We start from the raw sequence: 21,383 nt of genomic DNA on the forward strand, positions 1-21,383 counted from the left end.
CACTACATCCTACTTTGCCCTGAATTTTGTAGGCCAAAAGCCCAAGTGAGTCAAGACTGTTAGTGTAGGTCCTGTCTGATAGAAGACACCTTGTCACTGGTAGATGGGCCCCACATATGCTTCATCTTCATATAGTAAGTTAAGCAGTAATGTAGTTTTACATTTATTCATGTTTCCTTATACATATTATTTATTTTACACACTTATATAGCGCTGCTATAGTCTGCAGCGGTTTACAGACACTGTCCCCAATGGGGCTCAAAATCTAAGGTCCCTATCATTATGTCTTTGGAGTTGGGGAGGAAACTGGAGAACCCAGAGGAAACCCACGCAAACACGGGGAGAAAATACAAACTCCATGCAGATGTTATCCTTAGCGCTGCTGTAGCATACCATTTCTGATAATTTTAAAGGGGGATGTACAGTTTTTTTTAGAAGTAAAGGCTTAACCTCAGAATAGGCCAACACACTGACACCCCACACCCAACCAGCTATTTCATTGTAGCTCCGGCGCTGAAACGCACAGTTCCATCCATTGTGTAGTGGACACCTCAGGTTACTGCTCCCATTCAAGTAAATACTGCAGTAACCAGCTCCCTTTACTATACAGTAGCCAAAATAGTATAGTTCCAGTGTTAAAGGGAACCTGTCAGCGGGTTTTGGGTATAGAGCTGAGGACATGGAATGCTAGATGGCCGCTAGCACATCCACAATAGCCAGTCCCCATAGCTCTGTGTGCTTTTATATGTAAAAAAAAAAAAAGGATTTGATACATATTCAAATTAACCTGAGATGAGTCCTGTACGTGACTCATCTCAGGGACAGGACTCATCTCAGGTTAATTTGCATATGTATCAAATCAGTTTTTTTACACAATAAAAGCACACAGAGCTATGGGGACTGGGTATTGCAGATGTGCTAGCGGCCATTTAGAAACCCATGTCCTCAGCTCTATACACAAAATCCAGGTGACAGGTTCCCTTTAACTTCCAGAGCTAGTACTACACAAAAACAGCTGTCTGTCAAGGGTGTCTGGTGTTAGACCCATGCTAATCAGATAGTGATGGCCTAACCCAGGCATGTCCAAACTGCGGCCCTCCAGCTGTTGCAAAACTACAACTCCCAGCATGCCCTAATAGCTGTAAGCTATCCAGGCATGCTGGGCGTTGTAGTTTTGCAACAGCTGGAGGGCCGCAGTTTGGACATGCCGGGCCTAACCTGAGGATAAGCCATCACTTGTAAAAAACTGGACAGCCCCTTTAAGATCTTTTTGATATTGTAAATGTGTCTCACAACCTGCTAGAAGGTGAAGTAGTCCTATTTATTTAGAAGAAAACAATGCTACAATACAAGAAAATATGGAATGGTGCAGTGAACTGATATCCATTAGACAGATAATACATTGCACGATGCTGCCGGGGTCACCAGCCTGGAGACAATGCTCATCTGCTCCAGCCTTTCGTTATTTGCTTTCTTACATTATTAAACACAGCTGTTTGCGGTGAGGACATTTAATTACTTTAAATAAGATGAAAAGGGTCACAGGAATGTTACAAGCTGTTACATCATGGCAGTGATAGGTCAGAGACATACGTGTCCTCTTCTTCTAACCTGACAGCACGGTGAGAACACTTGGCTTATTTAGCAGCTTACTTTAAAACCCTGGCCACATAGCTCATTTCTTTGAAGTAAACAGACAAAAGTAAATGCAATTATTTGTACTGAGTCTTTTTGTTTTCTCCTAATGCATGCAGTATGTCTGCTGGATCTGGATGGCTTCTAATCCACATCATTGCTAAAGGTATCAGAAGAATTCAGAGTAACCACATTTCATCCATATTAAATATAGCACCAACAGCTTGCAATGACATAAAATAACAAAAGGAGCAATACTCACCTTATCAATCCTCTGCCGCTCCTGATGCTTCATGGGTCCTCCGCTGGTCTCTGTTCATCTGGCTCCAATAATGACGTGTCAACACCATTGAGGTCACCTCCACGGCTAGTAATTGTCTGCAGCCATCACACGTCATCGTTAGAGCTGGGTGAGCAGAGATCGGCAGAGGTCTTGGATGCATCACTGTGGAAACAGCAGGGGATTGTCAAGGAATTATTCTATTTATTTTCTGGCTTTGTCTGCTGTTTGGAAAAAAATATAATAATGGGGCTGGACAACCCCTTTAAAAAAGGATATAATTAATTTGCTCAAGTGTAATAAACATATGTTTACCGAGGTTCTCCCACAAGGACGTCACCTGTCCGTGCACTGACCCAGTGGATCACTGCTAAAGAGTTATTATCCTCCATTAAGGGTTAATGTACTTTCCTGTGCCATTTATGTGAATCCGAGAGCTGAACATGGGAAAACCGCTTAGTTATCTGTTCCTACTAAAGCAAGCGGAAGGCTGATAATACCCCCCCCCCCCCCTTAGGAGTAGTTCAGGCAGCCGACAAGTAAGGTGCAGCTTGTGCCTGTGGAGTGTGACGCCTATTTCAAGGAGTCTCCATCCTTGCATGATGAGAATAATTATCATCCTCTGAGAAAGGAAATAGCTAAGAAGTTACAGACTGTAGAGGGTCATTACAAAGGATTGGTGCAAAAATAGACAGTAAAGGTAATCACCTATTTATGGCAAAAGACTTTAACGCCTGTAGAAAGGTTATATTGTTTTCGGCGCCCAACACACTTCTATAACGGACTGACCATCCATTTGAAAACCAGAACTCCACAGCCTGGGAACTGCAGTACTTTCTGTAGTGTGAGAGACATTTTGCACCCCTTTGGCCGATTGAGGAAGTTATTTGGATTTAATAGAGAGACTCAGAGTTAGCCACCTTACAGTCTGATGTCCCATATTCAGCCTTTGAAAGACTGTGTATGTACTCCGGAGAAAAACTGAACTTATTACTATCGGGAAATATGTTTATGAGCTGCCAAAACGACCTTAGTAAAGTGCCTTGGATTTGTTACCCCCAAATACAGCCTGGTTACTGCCCTGCCTAGGCCTCCTGCCTTGCACCCCATCACCACACACATCTAAGGACACACCAGCCACTACCAGGCAGGAGACCCCAACAGTCTAAGGTGTGCACCGAGAGAAGAAAGGGTGCACCCTCCACTCACTGCACGCCCAGAGCCCAAGGGAGCACTGGGGAGAGGGATTAGCCACCATGACTACAATCACCTTAATTCCCACTGCCACCTCTACTCTTGTCCAGCTCTAGCCACGACACCTCCGCTCGTGGCTCCCCCTTTCATCCATATGCTATAGTATATTAGAATAGGGCTAATTGGCTTCTTTGGACACACAATCTGTAGACTGCAATGTCGGACTGCAGCATTGTAATTAATAATTGTAAATGCGTTTACATGGCGACTGTGACATAATGTGATGAGACTTGACAGTTACACTAAGTGCACACCTGCTATATTTTGGGTCGCAAATGGGACTTTGCCATCATATACTTCAATGTGGTTTAGCTCAACTGTGACTCACTTGCGTTCCTTCTCACAATTTATTTTTATTTTGTATCTAATAAGAGGTGCAAATCTTAAAAAGTCTCTGTGCTTTCACACAATCTATTTTCATTTACCAGAGAATGGTGTAACTAGCAAATTTCTAATTCACTTCATTTAAAAATCTGCCTGTATCCACCTGAAAAAACAACAACTGTAAAGTCATGGCCACTAGGGGTCTCACTTCCACCTAAGCTGCAGTACACTGCCTGTTGTCAGGCAAGATCTGTCCCTTGTAACAGAAAGTACCAAGGTGGCTGAGAGGAAGTGGGTACGGTGTGAGAGCTACGTAGCTGACATCCTGAGCCTGATCAAATAACTGCTTCTACACTGCTTCTGAATACCACAAGAGCATCCTGCCTTTCTGTCAGTGTGATTTATCCCTCCTTATCTGTTCTGTGAGCTCCAGAACTAAAAACAAACATAGTGGGAAGTAAGTGAAATGAGTATAGTGCTGGCAGAAGGAAGATGCCCCTTGCTTTTGAGTGAAATGCATCTAGCTGTGCAGCTGAAACAGGAAAATAATATGACTGAAAAAAAAAACATTATGGAAGTCCAAACATAACCATTCTTGTATAGCTTTGAATGCCCAAAAAAACACAACCATTGTGCAAACAGTTTTTGAAAACTCAGGCATGCTTTAAATTGAACGCGTCTCACACTCTAAAATGATTAAACAACTTAAAAACAACGTAATGTCACATGAACAAAATTGCAATGTTTGCTTTGCATATTTTACTGAAGACCCTTCTATATGAGTCAGAGTAGACAGCCTGTACTTAGCAGCTCTCACGCTGATGGGCCTGGCATGCTGCATTTTCAGACAAAGTTGTCTTAGTGAGACAGCCCCTTTAAAACATGCATTAGACTTCAGACTTTATACACTAAGGCAGAATTACTAATTCTATAGTAATATAACTATGACCCCTTACCCCTGCTCACAACTCAAAGTCCTTTTCCATGTTAGTGTTATCCAGTGTTTTATCTATACTGGGGGTGCAGACCCTGCACTTGTGGCCTGTTGCTAATGGCAATCCCCAGCAAAACTGCATACAATGGAGGATGCCTGCAGCGGACCACAAGTAACACAATGGACATCCTAGACAGGATAGCAATTGTGTGGATGTGATAAGCAGTCAAAATAACATAACAAAAACAAAGACAGGTGCACTATGCGGTCTTACTAACTCTCGTACTGGTGTAAAATTGAGAATTAGCCAACATATCCTGCTTGGAGGACTGAGAGAGTTCAGATGTAGCAGAGCTGAGAGTGTTGCCTGCCAGAACACCACCATACTTAAAGGGGACTCCATGTCCTCGTTGCTTAACTGCAACTGGCATCACAACTATTTTCTCTATAAAAGAGGGACATATTTCATAGAAACCTCCTAAGGGGCAAGGGATACCCCAGACTCTGGGATTAGGGCACTGCATTTGTTATTTTGCTTCTTTTTCTGTTCACCTTGCTGAGGTGGATTCTCATTTCCATTCTTCAAATGCTTCCTGAGCTGTGTTAGGGAGAGATATGCCTCCTGAGCTACAGTGAAAGGACACACACCCCTGAGCTTCCAGCTTGATATAAATCTACCGGTAGCAGAGCAATTGGAATAAGAAACGGAAAGATCTCTGGATCCATGTGAAGTACAGGGCTGGTTCTAGCTTTCTTACAATAAGATTGTTATATACTATATGATGACTGGTTTTCATTTTTTACATTAATCGTGTGATAATCCCTTTAAATGGTCCTCAATCATCTCTAATTATTCAATGGTTATTTCCTTCAGAGGCAGCTTTCACTCACAGAAATGGCGTCTTCCTGAAGAAGGATTCTTTCTTCACCTACTTGGCAGCAGCGTGCAAAAGACACATCCTTTCTCTTGCTTGATCACCAGCATACTCCACTAACGAGGGGAAATTAGATCAGCCCACTAGTAGCAACTATAACTAACAACTGCAAGTTAACTATTTCCTTTCCACACATAGCCTTTTTGGGTTATACAGTGCATAGATCATAGTAAGTATCACACACTAAAAGCTGTGATAATAAACCATAACATTAACCCTTTAGCAGCAAACCATAGCATTATAGCACCTTTCCACCTTTCATTTTCCAAAGGAACTCTGAACAATGAAAGGTGGAATCTGATTGGTTGCTATGGGCAACCAAGCCAGTTTGTTTTGCACTAGTTTTGATAAATTTCCCCCACTGTGTTCTAGCATACAACAGGCAAACCTCCAGCACACTAGCCTTTAATGGTAGCACAGCAAAGGTTTTGAGAGGGTGTTGGCATGTTTAGAGTAACTAAGAATTTTAAGATTTAACATGCAGAAAAAGTACAATGGTAAAAAAAAGATACAAAAAGGCAAAAGGACACATATATAAGCAAAAAGTACAGAAAACAAAAGGGATAATATGATGAATATCCCACCAATTCAATTGGTTAAGTATCCACACTAGGAGCACCGCAGAAATCTGATCAGTCCTACATTAGAAGTATCTCAGGGTTCCGATCCTGTGTGTTAGTTCAGGAATCAGGAGACATTTTTAAAAAGTCCAGCCCCAGCTCACTTAGCCCTCCCCTGTCATGTGACCAGAGACTATGCTATGCAATATGCACAAAAGTCACCAGTTCTATGACAATTTTTAATTGTGCCATAACTTTTGATAGATGTCTTTTAGAAGGATGATAATACCAGCAGATTTCCCATTATATTTTTTGGAATCTGGGGACATCAAACTTGGAACCAATATTCCAAGTTCCCCAAGGCCGAAACTTCCAGGAATTACCTAGAGAAGTGTACAAACTGCAAAGAAAAAGGGGGTCAGTCAGCACATCCCAAGGCGCAGGGGCACGTTGCTATGGCTGAGAACAACACTATAAAACAAAACATGCAATGCAACAGCTCTCTGCAAACCAAATAAAGTACAAAATTGCATAATAATTGCAAGTGCTATACTAATAAGTTAGAGATGCTTGGCAAATCAGTTTGTACAAAATTACTTGAGCCCGTCTGCCACACATCAAGGCGATCTCTGTAAGACGGGTTCCTAACACTAAATTCTACCTGTTCCATGTGCCATGACGGCTACCATACAATTCAGGGAGTGAAGGTTCCACATGCATGCTGGGCCTGCTTTGATTTCTGTCATTTTTGGTGCCCAAAATGGCCTCCATTATATCCAAGGAATGCAGGTACCAACATGCATGCCGGGTCCACTCCACACCACTCCTGGTGCCAAATGACCACCAAAGAATGCAATGAGAGTCCACACTATATCTCTCCTGGTGCCAAATGGCTTCCAGTGAGTAAGGGAGAGCCGGCCAAGCTATATACTCACACTAATTAAAATCAGCCTATGGGGCAGACGAGCTGGTCAGGAGTGCACGGGGGAAAAAGGGGGTCAGTAAGCACATTCCAATGCGCAGGGGCACGTTGCTATGGCTGAGAACAACACTGTAAAACAAAACATGCAATGCAACAGCTCTCTGCAAACCAAATAAAGTACAAAATTGCATAATAATTGCAAGTGCTATACTTATAGCTGTTATGTGCCATGACAGCTACCATATAATTCAGCGAGTGTAGGTAGCCATCATGGCACATAACAGGTAGTATTTAGTGTTAGGAACCCGTCTTACAGAGATCGCCTTGACGTGCGGCAGACGGGCTCAAATAATTTTGTACAAAATGATTTGCCAAGCATCTCTAATTTATAGATATAGCACTAGCAATTATTATGGAATTTTGTACTTTATTTGGTTTGCAGAGAGCTGTTGCATTGCATGGTTTGTTTTATAGAGAAGTGTACAGGTTCCCTGATCATAAGAATATAAGCTATTTATATAAAACATGAATTATGACAGGGCTGCTTTTGAAGCATATTTTCTGTTTTATGGAGACCGATTAGATATTGATGACCTGTCCTGCGAATAGTAACAGTGCAGAGTAAAAAAAAAAGACAGGTATTGGGAGTGCTGCTACTATGGACAGTCAACTATATCAATGGGTTAAAATAAAGACTAAAGACTTCATGCACAACATGTTTTGGAAGTGTATTACCTCCTCCATCAGGTGAATATACCATTACTTTCCATGGTTAGCTATAAATAACCAAACAATTGGATCATTATCATATAAGATTAAAAGGCACATCATGAACGACTAGGTGATGTGGTAGGTGTGCTTGTACTAATGATGTCTATAATGAGGGCTCTCACACTCTTGTGCCATTTTGACATCTGCAGATGTGCTGGTGGCACCAAATGTTAAAGAAGGCACCACAGCACTTCCAAAAGTTGGTCACAGGTTCCCAATGGTGGTGTCTCAAGTACATAATCTTATTTGTAGCTGCCGTTTAGAAGGGGGGGGGCTTTTTTTTAAAAAACCACTAAAAACCCTTTAGCTCTGGTTCTAGCATGTTCCTGACACATTTTCTTATATATGTGACTATTACTAGTGTTTGATGTGTTAAAAATTCTTTACTCTTTAACAGTACAACACCAGTCAGCAGATTTTATTTTTTTCTGTGGACCATATATCTGCTTCCTATGTCCTTTACATTCCTCTTTAAAGTATTCTAAGGTCACGGCAGAGATCTCTTAGGCATTCCAAGGAACTCACAGGTAGGTAAGGAAAACACAGCTTGCTTCACATATTATATTTTGGTCTGATATGACCTCAATTCTGCTTCTGTTTCCCAAGCTTCTGAGAGATGACAAGCTCTCCGTGCTCTGTTTACACAGTGCATCAGATTGTAAATTCCGCAAGTAAATAATACTTATGGTATATTGTTACTGGGTGAAATACATTTATTGATCTTCTTCTTCTCCCTCCTCCTCCAGACTCTGTTAGATCAGATGTTACAAAATTCCATTGTAAAGAGAAGCTTTTCAAAGCACATATTTGGAATTCTTGATTTCTTGGCATAGTCCTTGCTGAATTTAGCGGACAGAGTGATAGTGATTGCAATGTTAGGAACTTCCGGTGCTAGATCCCGGAGTTTGTCATTTCCATATTAGTCCTTTCAACAAAAGAAGAAAACCACTGAATCCACTTGCAGTTTGAATTCTTTCAGGCGTCTGTCTATATGAACTCAGCCAAGAAATGAATATTTAATTTAATTAGTTTTTAATAATTAGCAAAATATTTATCCAGCAAATAGTACAATGTACATTTTCTATAAATTGCTGTGACGTTATCTCTTGACTGCCTGACAAGCCCTTCTCAGTCTGCATGTTATTTGACAACTTTGCGAATCCTGATTTTTGTGTCTACCAGGGTCAGAGGATTAAAGGGGCTTTCCGGAATTACCATGGTTTTTAACAGATATGCTCATGTACATTTTCCGCATGCATTTTTTTTTTATTTGGACTCCCTTGAACTGTTTTCACCATGTAGACAAATCACTCTGGTTTCTTTTAGTGGCGTGCCTAAGGTGCCTAAGGCACCCTGGGTGGGTTCTTTCTCTGGCACCCCCGAATACTTAATTTTTTTTTACCCCCTCACAGTAGTATTGCCCTCATTGTACAACCTTCAAAGTAGTTTTGTCTAGATATGTGCCCCCTCACGCTAGTTATGCCCATATTGTGCCCCCTCATGGTAGTTGTGCCAACACTGTGCCCTCTCTCAGTATTTAAGCCCTCACTATGCAACTTTCACAGTAGTTATGCCCGCAGTGTGCCCCCTTAAAGTACTTATCTCTTCATTATGCCCCCTTTACAGTAGAAAAGCCTCCTCTGTGTTAAAAACATGCTCACATCTAGCTCTTCCCCTGCAGACACATATCACTCTGCAGTACTGTGTGGGAGGAACACTGGTAGATTCCCAGGCTGCAGGCTCCTCCCACACAGGCCGGCAGCGCAATCTGTTTCTGCAGGCTGAATGGTGTAGCAGGGAGCAGAAGGCTTCCTGCTTCACCATTCAGTGCGGGAGAGACAGAGCGCAGGGAGGTGAGCAATGAGCGCTTCCATCTGCGCTCCAGCAATGAGCGCTTCCATCTGTATTGATGGAAGCGCTCATTGCTCCTGCCCCCCTTCCCTTAGCACTCCACTTGTTTCTTTACATCTTGTATGTAGCACTTCCTGTTGCTTTCTCCAACCAAACCCATGATGCACTTCTTTCTTCACCACAGCTCCAGCACCGCCCCTAACAACACCCACCTAGTTTTAGCTCCTCCCATCCAGCTAGATACATAGATAATCACTGCCCATGTTGCTACTTTGAAGCACCCATGGACTTCATATAACAGGAAATCAGAAAGAGTGACATGGACATGGTCAAGTGACCATAGCCCAGAAACGGAGATAGGAGCAATAAGCGTAAAAGAAATACTTAAATAATATTTTTTGCTTTATAGGACACACTTTTTCTCCCCAAAGTGGGGGCAAAAAGTCAATGCAACTTATTAATTGAAGGTGCCAAAATCATGGTGGCCGGCACATTGCAGGAGCTTTAATAAGTGAGCCGACCTTGATGGAAGAAGTGCGGGGTGGGCAGCGGGAGTGAGGCACTCTGTAGTGTATTCCGGCGGTGCCAAGCATTCAGTAAGACTGAATGCCACCAGCCCGCACATCCTTGATCCGCAGCCAGGGTTCATTTCTAGAGGAGGAGAGCTTTCCTTCTCCTTTACATTGCCACCATGCATATCGCTGATTGGTGGTGAGCACTGGTGGGAATTTCTGTTGCGCTGCCTCCACCAATCCGCTTACTCCCTCCTGTCTACGCGCGCCGCTGCTATTAGCAAAGAAGGGATGGAGTGTTACTGGCCCTCTGTTGCCCCTGAATGATATGCTGTCCACTGACCCATTTCCACCTCAAGTTCCTGGGTGAGAAACAGAAGATGAGCTCAGGGGCCAATCTGGACATTAAGTATGTATTTAAATGTGACTGCAAATGAGCTCTTAAAAAGCTCTGCTGGTAATGCCACCAGATGTAAGGCAGCTATCCTATAAGTCAATGTTTGACCCTTTAAATAGGCCTTGAGACATGAATCGGATATTAAACAACCCAGCATCTCATCTGCAGACAGCTGCTTTGGGATGATTGCCTCTCATCAGTGTAGAGCAAGCTTAAATGGGATGAGAGGCCTAAGTCAGGATTTGGCGCGTACTATCTCTCTTGAGGAGAGAGTGCCTTAGTTGGTGGGAGGAAACAGCTGCCTTACATCTGGTGGCATTAGAGGCGGAGCTTGTTAAGAGCTCATTTGCATCCCTTCTTTCCAGAATTCCAGAGGAGCATGTATGGCCTATAAGTCTCCCCACGCCGACTAAGACGCTCTCTCCCCAAGGAGAGATACTACACCCCAAATCTTAAATGTGACTATAACCCTCTTTATTCATAGAAATGCCTCCATGTACTCTAGTACATGGATGTATTCTTAAGAATGAGGGGGGTTATAGTCATATTTAGATTAATCAGATTTTATTAAAGGTTTCATCAGATTAAATTTTACAAGATAACAGAGGAACGCCTTTGTAGGAGCTCCGCATCAAATTATGACAATACTGATACGTGATATTATGACAGAAAGTACATTAATTAAGTGCAAGACAATGCCAATACTATCCTGTCCTATCACAATCTACTGCTCAATTTGTCAACAGAGCACCCAAACATATCTAAAAGGAGATTAGAAACAGAGAAGAATGGTAAACAGGAAAGAGAAGAAGAAAAGAAAGAGGAGGAGGGCAAGGAAGGGGAAGGGAACGTATCCCCATCACAAGGGGAGATTCATAGATGAGGTTTTCAGCACCACCGAAAACCAAGGTCATTCTATCTCACAATGCTAGAAGAGACAGAAAGTCTGAGGATTCCATTGCGGTGGCCCAACAAGCCCAAGTCTTGCTGTATTTAGCCGATAAATCGGACGCCTCAGCTGAAATCTCCTCCATCCTAGCTATCTGTTGCATTTCTTGAAACCAATCCCTCATCGTGGGAACCTGTGTTGAGTGCCAGTATCTAGGGATCACTGTTCTAGCAGCTGTAATAAAAAATCTTAGCAAGGACCTCTTTTGAGACGAAATAGAGCCCGGAAGGATGGAGAGGAGAGCCACCTGAGGAGAATTGTTAACTGGTTTTGGTGAGATTTTATTAAAAGCTTGGAATACTGAGTCCCAAAAGGGTTTAATCAAGTCACATCCCCACCAAACATGATGCATCGTACCTCTTTCTCTGCAGCACCGCCAGCATAGCTCCGACACTGAAGGAAAAATTTGATTAGACGAACTGGGTACATGTACCAAGGGGATAATATCTTGTAGTTCTTCTCTTGAGCGGCACACGCCATAGAAAGCTTATGAGAGTACAGGAAAGCTTTTTGACAATCAGCTTGTTATAGTCATATTTAATACAAACACTGCTCAGGGACTGTACCATTACTGGCATAATTGTTTATATTAAATGTGACTATAACCCTCCTCATCCACAGGAATGCACCCATGTACTGCAGTAAATGGGTGTATTCTTAAGGAGGAGGGGGTTATAGTCATATTTAATCTAAACACTGTTGAGGAAATCTACCATAATTGGTGTTTATTAAGTGTTTATGTACAATTTGACAATAACCCCCCTCATCCTTATGAATGCATCCATGTACTGAAGGACTAGGATGCATTCTTAAAGATGATGGGAGGTATTGTCACATAACATAACAGTGTGTCATCTGCAGATCCTCCCCATAACATTGTGTCATCTGCAGATCCTCCCCATAACAGTGTGTCATCCGCAGATCCCCCATAACAGTGTGTCATCCACAGATCCCCCATAACAGTGTGAAATATTTTTGGCTTAAAATATTTTTTTTCTTAGTTTCTTCAACAGTGTTTTCCTAGGTACGTCTTATCATCAGTTATGTCTTATCATCAGGTGTGTCTTATAAAGCGAAAAATAGGATACATTAGAAAACATTACAACTACCGTTATAAAGTTTATTAAAGGATTTTGATGCAAACCGGGAAAACCCCTTTAAGGACTTATGCACATGGCAAAGCTCAAAGGCCAAGTGGCTCCATAGGATCAGCATCCTTAAAAGCCTCTATGTGCTGCTGTACAGGCTGTGTGGCCTTACCTTTCCACTTTGTTTAAATAATCACCGTCATTTCAGCAAACTTGCATAAATCAATAACACATGGGAATATAAGAAACTTTGTAATATATCATCTTGTCTCTTGTGAGAGAATGTTAGTTTAGGACAGGGAGGGTGCAGACAGAAGCATATTTGTATGATGAGATATATTATAAAGTTCCTTATATTTATGATAATGTCTGTAAAATGCTGCGAATATGTCAGTGCTATATAAGTTAGTAGAATAAACAAATAAATACATTTATGTGTACTATTGATTTATGCAAATTTTGTTGAAGAGACAGTGACCACTTAACCGCTTCCTGACACAGACATTTTCCATGTTTTTAAATTTTTGTACCTATGAAACTGGCTGACCTGTTACATCTGCGCTTGGCAGCTGAAGGCATCTGTGTTGGTCTCATGTTGGTCTCATGTTAACATCAAAAGATGTTTTTTAACATTTAAGTAAAACTGTAGCCTCATTTAGAAGGTTCAATATGGGATGATTAGGTACAAAGATTTACTACTTCCATCCCAACATAAATTCTGAACGGATGCATGCGGTTGTATTATCTGAATGGATGCGTTTGTGCAGATCCATGATAGGATCGCACCAAACGCGAGTGTGAAAGTAGCCTTAGACCTCATGCACATGACAGTTCAGTTTTTTGCGGTCCGCAAATTGTGGATCCGCAAAACACAGAAGCCGCCCGTGTGCCTTTCGCAATTTGCGAACGGAACAGGCGGCCCATTGTAGAAATGCCTATTCTTGTCCCCAAAATAGACAAGGACATGTTATATTTTGTTTGTGGGGCTACGTAATGGAGCAACGGATGCGGACAGCACACAGAGTGCTGTCCACTTCTTTTGCGGCCCCATTGAAGTGAATGGGTCCGCACCCGAGCCGCAAAATCTGCGGCTCGGATGCGGACCAGAACAACGGTCGTGTGCATGAGGCCTTACTTGTTATTCCTATGAATTTACTTTTTAATCTAAAATGCAAAAGCAATATCAATGTGTCGATGAACACATCTAATCCGACAATCTCATACTGTGGTGAGAATGAAATGCTTATCTTGGCCAACCGATCAGAGAAGATAATTTAGCCTGATAAAACAATGACCCATGCCAACCTTAAACTTTGTTTCCCTTCACGAATGTCCAGAAGATAACTGAAATAGCGAGAAAATGTTCTATGATGTTATTTTAGCAGATGAAAATATAAGATATTCTGCCCAATATGATTTATTTCTATTATCTTTGAAAGCTGGCATGGTTTAAGGACATTTAATATACTGAGGAAGTGTAGCAAGATAACTGGTCTTTTTCCCAGGATGTCTGCTGCTGCATTCTTGAAATCCTTTCGAAGACATTATGTAATTCAGACTTTTCGTAGCAACATACAGAGATTGCAACATGTTAGTCACTGCAGCCTTGATTCACTACTAGGAAACTTAAATTTAGGTGACTTATAAAAGAGCACAGTCGGATAATAAATCAGACAAGGGCATTACAAATAGCACAGTTATTATGGTGGTGGTCCTTTCTGGAACCAAGGAAGGGCGGGGGCACAGAATCAGAAATGACACCTGGGGTAAGGGTGGTTTGGTCCCAGTTACCCCTTTCCCAAAAGCTCCTAAATCAATATTATGGCCAGCATGTATTGTAGATATGTCACTGAGAATATACAGTCCTGATCAAAAGTGTAAGACCACTTGAAAAATGGCAAAAAATCATATTTAGCATGGCTGGATCTTTACAAGGTTCCAAGTAGAGCTTCAGCATGCAACAAGAAGAAATGGGAGTAAGACAAAACATTTTTTGAGCATTCAGTTTAATGAAAAACAATAAACTGAAACAGGCTGTTTTTCAGCTGATCAAAAGTTTAGGACCACACCTCCAAAAAAAAAACTAAACCCCCCCAAAACAGAAATCCAACTTCCAAACATGAACTCAGTAATGAGTAGCTCCGCCGTTATTGTTTATCACTTCAAAAATTCGTTTCGGCATGCTTGATGCAAAGTTCCCTTGCCATCCATCCCCCAAAAGTTCTCAATTGGATTTAGATCAGGGGAACACGCAGGATGGGCCAAAAGAGTGATGTTATTCTCCTGGAAGAAGTCCCTTGTCCTGCGGGCATTGTGTACTGTAGCGTTGTCCTGTTGAAAAACCCAGTCGTTACCACACAGGCGAGGGCCATCAGTCATGAGGAATGCTGTCTGCAACATCTGCACATAGCCAGCAGCTGTTTGACACCCCTGCACTTCCTGAAGCTCCATTGTTCCACTGAAGGAAAAAGCACCCCAGACAATTATGGCGCCCCTCCACTGTGGCGCGTAGAAAACATCTCAGGTGAGATCTGCTTGTCATGCCAGTAACGTTGGAAACCATCAGAACCATCAAGGTTAAATTTTTTCTCATTAGAGAATAAAACTTTCTTCCACCTTTGAATGTCCCATGTTTGGTGCTCTCTTGCAAAGTCCAAACGAGCAGTTCTGTGGCGTTCAAGGAGACGAGGTCTTTGAAGATGTTTTTTTGTTTTTAAAGCCCTTCAGTCTCAGATGCCATCTGATGGTTACAGTAAGGGCCTTAATTTGGGTCAAGGATCGTCCAGTGTCTTGACGGACAGCCAATTGAATCCTCCGGCTCAAAGCTGATGAAATTTTTTTGTGTCTTCCACTTGACTTTTTTGTTCCATACCCCTCAGGATCATTTAAGAAATTCCAAATGACTGTCTAACTGCGTCCCACCTCAGCAGCGATGGCGCACTGTGAGAGACCCTGCTTATGCAGTTCAACAACCCGACCACGTTCAAAAAGGGAGAGTTTTTTTACCTTTGCCATCACAACGTGTGACTACCTGACAGAAAATGACAATTAATCCACATCTTTAGGTGGGATTAAGGCGGCTCGACTGTTCAGTAGAATGGCTGAGGTGCTGAACTGCTGGTTTTGACTCACCCAGTCAAAAAGGGAAGATTTAGAATAAAAAGGTAGCAGGCACACTCATAAATGGGATAAATATAATGGTCTTTATTTAGTTAAAATACAAAAATTGGGTAAATGTGTTACTTAGGTATATGTTGTCAGCGTGACCTGGTGTTGGTCACGTGATCGGGATCTGCCGGGCCGGTTTAGAAAATAGTAAGCGCAGCAAGGGGAGCGCTATTGTTGGTGTCTGTTACCACAGCTCCGTTGGCAAAAATCCTCCGTGCTCCTTAAACGCGTTTCGGGACTATACACTTACTGATGAAGGGACCAAGTATAGTCCCACTTACTGATGAAGGGACCAAGTATAGTCCTGAAACGCGTTTAAGGAGCACGGAGGATTGTTGCCAACGGAGCTGTGGTAACAGACACCAACAATAGCGCTCCCCTTGCTGCGCTTACTATTTTCTAAACCGGCCCGGCAGATCCCGATCACGTGACCAACACCAGGTCACGCTGACAACATATACCTAAGTAAAAGGGCGCGCGCGCCTAGAGACCACGAGGGACGCCGACAGCCGAGGAAGCCAACTGCAAGCAACAACTGGTCGGAGCACTGAAGGAAGACATCTCCACGTGGCGGGTAAGTGATCTCTGTACCCAAGACAGTGCGGGACGCCGCACCGAGGTCCAGAGCACCAATTCCCCCACAGGAACCATACATATATTTTTTCCAGGAATACAAGACCCCACAATATTTCAAGCGCTACTTATGGGACATTATGATATATACCTAATGTATAGTACCTTTCCATCATTTTAAATTTTTATCTCTAACGCTACCTTGGGACCACCTGATGACGAACTACACCATATAAGACTACACATTTTTTCCATTTTATCCCATTTTTCATTTTTATTTTTTATTTTTCATTTTTATCCTTTTATCTCACACCACTATATATTTTTTCACAAACACTGGGAAAGCTATACCACTTATTTGAGCCAGCCACAAAAGGCTCTACCTCTTGTTCCCCACGGATTCATCCCTAGATCACCTAATACCAGCCACCCCCCATCTGACACCTGTACTAAGTGTCCAGACCACCACACTCACCTCTTTTCCCAACACATTTACCCAATTTTAGTATTTTAACTAAATAAAGACCATTATATTTATCCCATTTATGAGTGTGCCTGCTACCTTTTTATTCCTAATCCACATCTTTGCACAGATTTGGCCTTTTAAAGGTATGTGGTCCTAAACTTTTGATCAGCTGAAAAACAGCCTGTTTCAGTTTACTCGTTGTTTTCATTAAACTGAATGCTCAATAAATGTTTTGTCTCACTCCCATTTCTTCTTGTTGCATGTTGAAGCTTTACTTGGAACCTTGTTAAGATCCAGCCATGCTAAATATGATTTGTTGCCATTTTTCAAGTGGTCTTAAACTTTTGATCAGGACTGTATTATACAGTTGCAAGAAAAAGTATGTGAACCCTTTGGAATGATATGGATTTCTGCACAAATCGGTCATAAAATGTGATCTGATCTTCATCTAAGTCACAACAATAGACAATCACAGTCTGCTTAAACTAATAACACACAAAGAAATAAATGTTAATATGTTTTTATTGAACACACCATGTAAACATTCATAGTGCAGGTGGAAAAAGTATGTGAACCCCTAGACTAATGACATCTCCAAGAGCTAATTAGAGTGAGGTGTCAGCCAACTGGAGTCCAGTCAATGAGATGAGATTGCAGGTGTTGGTTACAGCTGCCCTGCCCTATAAAAATCACATACCAGTTCTGGGTTTGCTTTTCCCAAGAAGCATTGCCTGATGTGAATGATACCTCACACAAAAGAGCTCTCAGAAGACCTACGATTAAGAATTGTTGACTTGCATAAAGCTGGAAAGGGTTATAAAAGTTTCTCCAAAAGCCTTGCTGTTCATAAGTCCACGGTAAGACAAATTGTCTATACATGGAGAAAGTTCAGCACTGCTGCTACTCTCCCTAGGAGTGGCCGTCCTGTAAAGATGACTGCAAGAGCACAGCGCAGACTGTTCAATGAGGTGAAGAAGAATCCTAGAGTGTCAGCTAAAGACTTACAAAAGTCTCTGGCATATGATAACATCCCTGTTAGCGAATCTACGATACGTAAAACACTAAACAAGAATGGATTTCATGGGAGGATAACACAGAGGAAGCCACTGCTGTAAAAAAAAAACCATTGGTGCACGTTTACAGTTTGCACAAGAGCACCTGGATGTTCCACAGCAGTACTGGCAACTGCACTGTAAATGTTTACATGGTGTGTTCAATAAAAACATGGTAACATTTAATTCTTTGTGTGTTATTAGTTTAAGCAGACTGTGATTGTCTATTGTTGTCACTTAGATGAAGATCAGATCACATTTTATGACCAATTTGTGCAGAAATCCATATCATTCCAAAGGGTTATATACTTTTTCTTGCAACTGTATATACTGTAGGCTGTAATCACTTTTAGAGGGAGCCTCACTGGGAGAAGCATAGTTTAGTTACAGACCCACTGATTTCACTGCAAATTAAGGCCCCTTGCAGACGAGCGTGTCTGGATTAGGTTCGTATGCGTTGTGAATGCGTTTAGTGAAAAATGTGCGATTTCGTAGGCAATGTCATTCAGTTTTGCCTGCGATCGCTCTCAGTTGTTCAGTTTTTATTGCGAGGGTGTAATGTGTTTTGCACGCGCGTGATAAAAAACTGAATGTATAGAAACATCTCTTAGCAACCATCCGTGAAAAATGCATCACATCTGCACTTGCTTGCGGATGCAATGCGATTTTCACGCATCTTCATTTACTTCTATGGGGCCAGCGTTGTGTGAAAATCGCTGAATATAGAACATGCTGCGATTTTCACGCAATGCACAAGTAATGCATGAAAACCAATGCACATGTCCAGAGCCCCATTGAAAGGAATAGGTCCGGATTCCATGCGGGCGCAATGCCTTCGCATCATGCATTGAACCTGCACGGAATACTCGCTCGTGTGAAGGGGGCCTAAGGGTTCCTGCAGAAACTGTATTACATTGTGGATTTTCCTCCTGAAAATCCATGCACAAAATCTGTGCGTAATCCATATAGTGTGCAGATACCCTAAGCATTTTTACAGTACTGTCCTGCTAAACCCTTTGGTGCACTGGCACTCAGAGAGGTGAGTCCAATAAGGCATGCTGCCCCCACACTTCCCTGCCTCCAGATGATGATTGACAGTTTTCTTTCTAAGCCCACCAATAAAAAAAACTGTTAGTAAGGATGGGTATACATCACGTTTTGTGCCTCTGTTTGACGTATATGTTACAAAAAAGGATACAAAAACGCAGAACACCACGTTCTTGCATCCTGCACAGTCCAGTAAAAAAGAGTATACTTTTTTTTTTACAATGGAACTCTATGGTGAATGGAAGCCACTGTGTGGCATCAGTCTGAGGCATCTGTTTAACGTATACATTTTTAGTATAGGTTAAATGGATGGGAAAAACATGATGCCTCATCTGGAGGCAGGAGAGGACGGGGAAGCATGCTGCATCTGACTCATGTCTCTCCCAGTGCTAGAGTGAGCTGCAGAGTTTAGCAGTTCAGTACTGGAAAACTGCTTAATGTCCTTACAGCTGTGAGAGACTGCCGAAATCAGCGAGTCTGTCTCTGCAATATGCTGGTGTAAAGAAACCGAGGTGAAGAAGAATATAGGGTCGTTCTCCAGGACCATCACTTGCAAACTGTAAGTCTGGTAGTTATGTTTCTTCACCACTTCAGTAAGTAGATCTAAGGCAATGCATAAATGTTCACCAGTGCCTGCCAAAAGGTTAGTTGGACTTGGATGCTAGGGACCCATCGGCAGAAAGCTGGCAGAATACAGGAGCGAGTTCACAGGTAGTAGACATAAAAATACAAAGGCCAAAGAGTAGAAAGAGAGTAAAATAAGCCACAGTTTGAGCCAGGGGAGCCAAAACAGCTGCCAAGGGGTTAAACCAGAAACAAGCAGAGGAGTGAGCCAGTCGAAACAGTAAAAGTCTTATCAGTAGACACTGGGTTAATGAAGAATCAAGCCAAGGTCAATACACAGGAAGATCCAGTCGTAATGCAGCAGTTCTTAACACAGAACCAGCAGGAGTCAGGTAATTCTTGTGCTGACTGTTTGTTTTGCCTGTGATTTAACGCCCCGGCCTGGCTGTAGAGTTGGATGCCGATCCATAAACCTGATTGGCTCAGCATTCAGGCTCACAGATAGGTTGACGATCCAGGGATTGGCTGGTCAGCATTACAAACTTCCTGGGACAGCCATGTACAGGATCATAGCTGGTCTCAGTGAGGGCACTATATGGGTGCTGATAGGTTCTTTCTAAGTACCTATGCATGAATCTTTTGTCGCAGACGCATCCTGATATTCTATTCTAATTTCACGATAATGTAGTAATGCTGAGCTAACCTCTTTAATGGTATACTTTCATATGCTCATAAGAGGAAATAAGATTTATGGATAAGATGTGATCTCCTTTCTAGCAGACAGCTAATAATTTTGCTTCTCTTCAGGAAAGTACACATGTCAAAGTATCTTTCTTTCCAACAAATTCCACAAATAGCAGTAGTTGTTTCTGATGTCTCCTTCCTGGAAAAATTTATTGAAACAGTAATAAATCTGATATTTTTTTATTAGAGATGAACAAATAGAAGTTGATGAAGTGGAATTTGATCCGAATTTCAGGAAAAATTCGATTCGCACCAAATCCAAATTTCCTGACGCTTTGTGGTAACGACTCACATTTTTTCCTAAAATGGCTGCTGCACGTGTTAGGACATGGAGCAAAGAACTCTGGGAACGAGGGATCACCCACAATGCCATGCATGCAGCCAATCAGCAGCCAGCCAGCCCTGTGATGTCACAGCCCTATAAATAGCCTAAGCCATCCTGGATTCAGGCATTTTCCAGTGTACTTTGTGCAGAGAGAGAGGTTAGCAGGCGCTAGGGACAGTGCTAGGAAAGACTTGAAAACTTTTATTTTGTTGAATAGAAGTTCAGGGAAAGATCATTAGAAGTGTAGGGGAAGGATAGGGAGGAATTATTCCACAGTATTGAAGCAGAACAAGGTCCAATAGGGGAGTGTACAGCCTGGGTAATAGGAGCAATTGTATTACACCTTGCTGCACTGACTGAGGATCCAAATTGCCATTATACTGCTGCTTTCAGGTTTGCAATAGATGATACCTCTGTAATCCCAGCAAACCGTGCTTGTTATTGGGGTGCAAGTGGTGTGTAATACAGCCATTAACAGGGTGTATCACTAGGAAATATTTGTACGTGTTATTAACCCTTGTGCAGTGCCGTTATATGTTCTAAAGCCTCTTTTGGCTTGTATTAGTGGAAAAAAGGCTCATTTGCTGTTTAGGGATGCAGTTATACATTCTAAAGGCTTTTTTTGGTGTGTATTAGTGTAAAAAAATAAGGGCTTATTTGCCATTCAGCGGTGCAGTTATATGTTCTAAAGCCTTTTATAGGTTATATTAGGGTACTTTCACACTAGCGGTTTTCTTTTCCGGCATAGAGTTCTGTCACAGGGGCTCTATACCAGAAAAGAACTGATCAGTTTTATCCCCATGCATTCTGAACGGAGAGTAATCCGTTCAGTTTGCATCAGGATGTCTTCAGTTCAGTCGTTTTGACTGATCAGGCAAAATAGAAAACCGCAGCATGCTACGGTTTTATCTCCGGCGAAAAAAACTGAAGACTTGCCTGAATGCCGGTGACGCGTTATTCTACCCTACCTCGTGAGATTTCCCTACCCTCTGACTTCCTGTCGCATGAGCGATGACGTCGGGGGGCGTGTCT

The sequence above is a fragment of the Bufo gargarizans genome, chromosome 3, assembly GCF_014858855.1.
Source record: "Bufo gargarizans isolate SCDJY-AF-19 chromosome 3, ASM1485885v1, whole genome shotgun sequence".
In the NCBI taxonomy this organism is placed as follows: domain Eukaryota; kingdom Metazoa; phylum Chordata; class Amphibia; order Anura; family Bufonidae; genus Bufo; species Bufo gargarizans.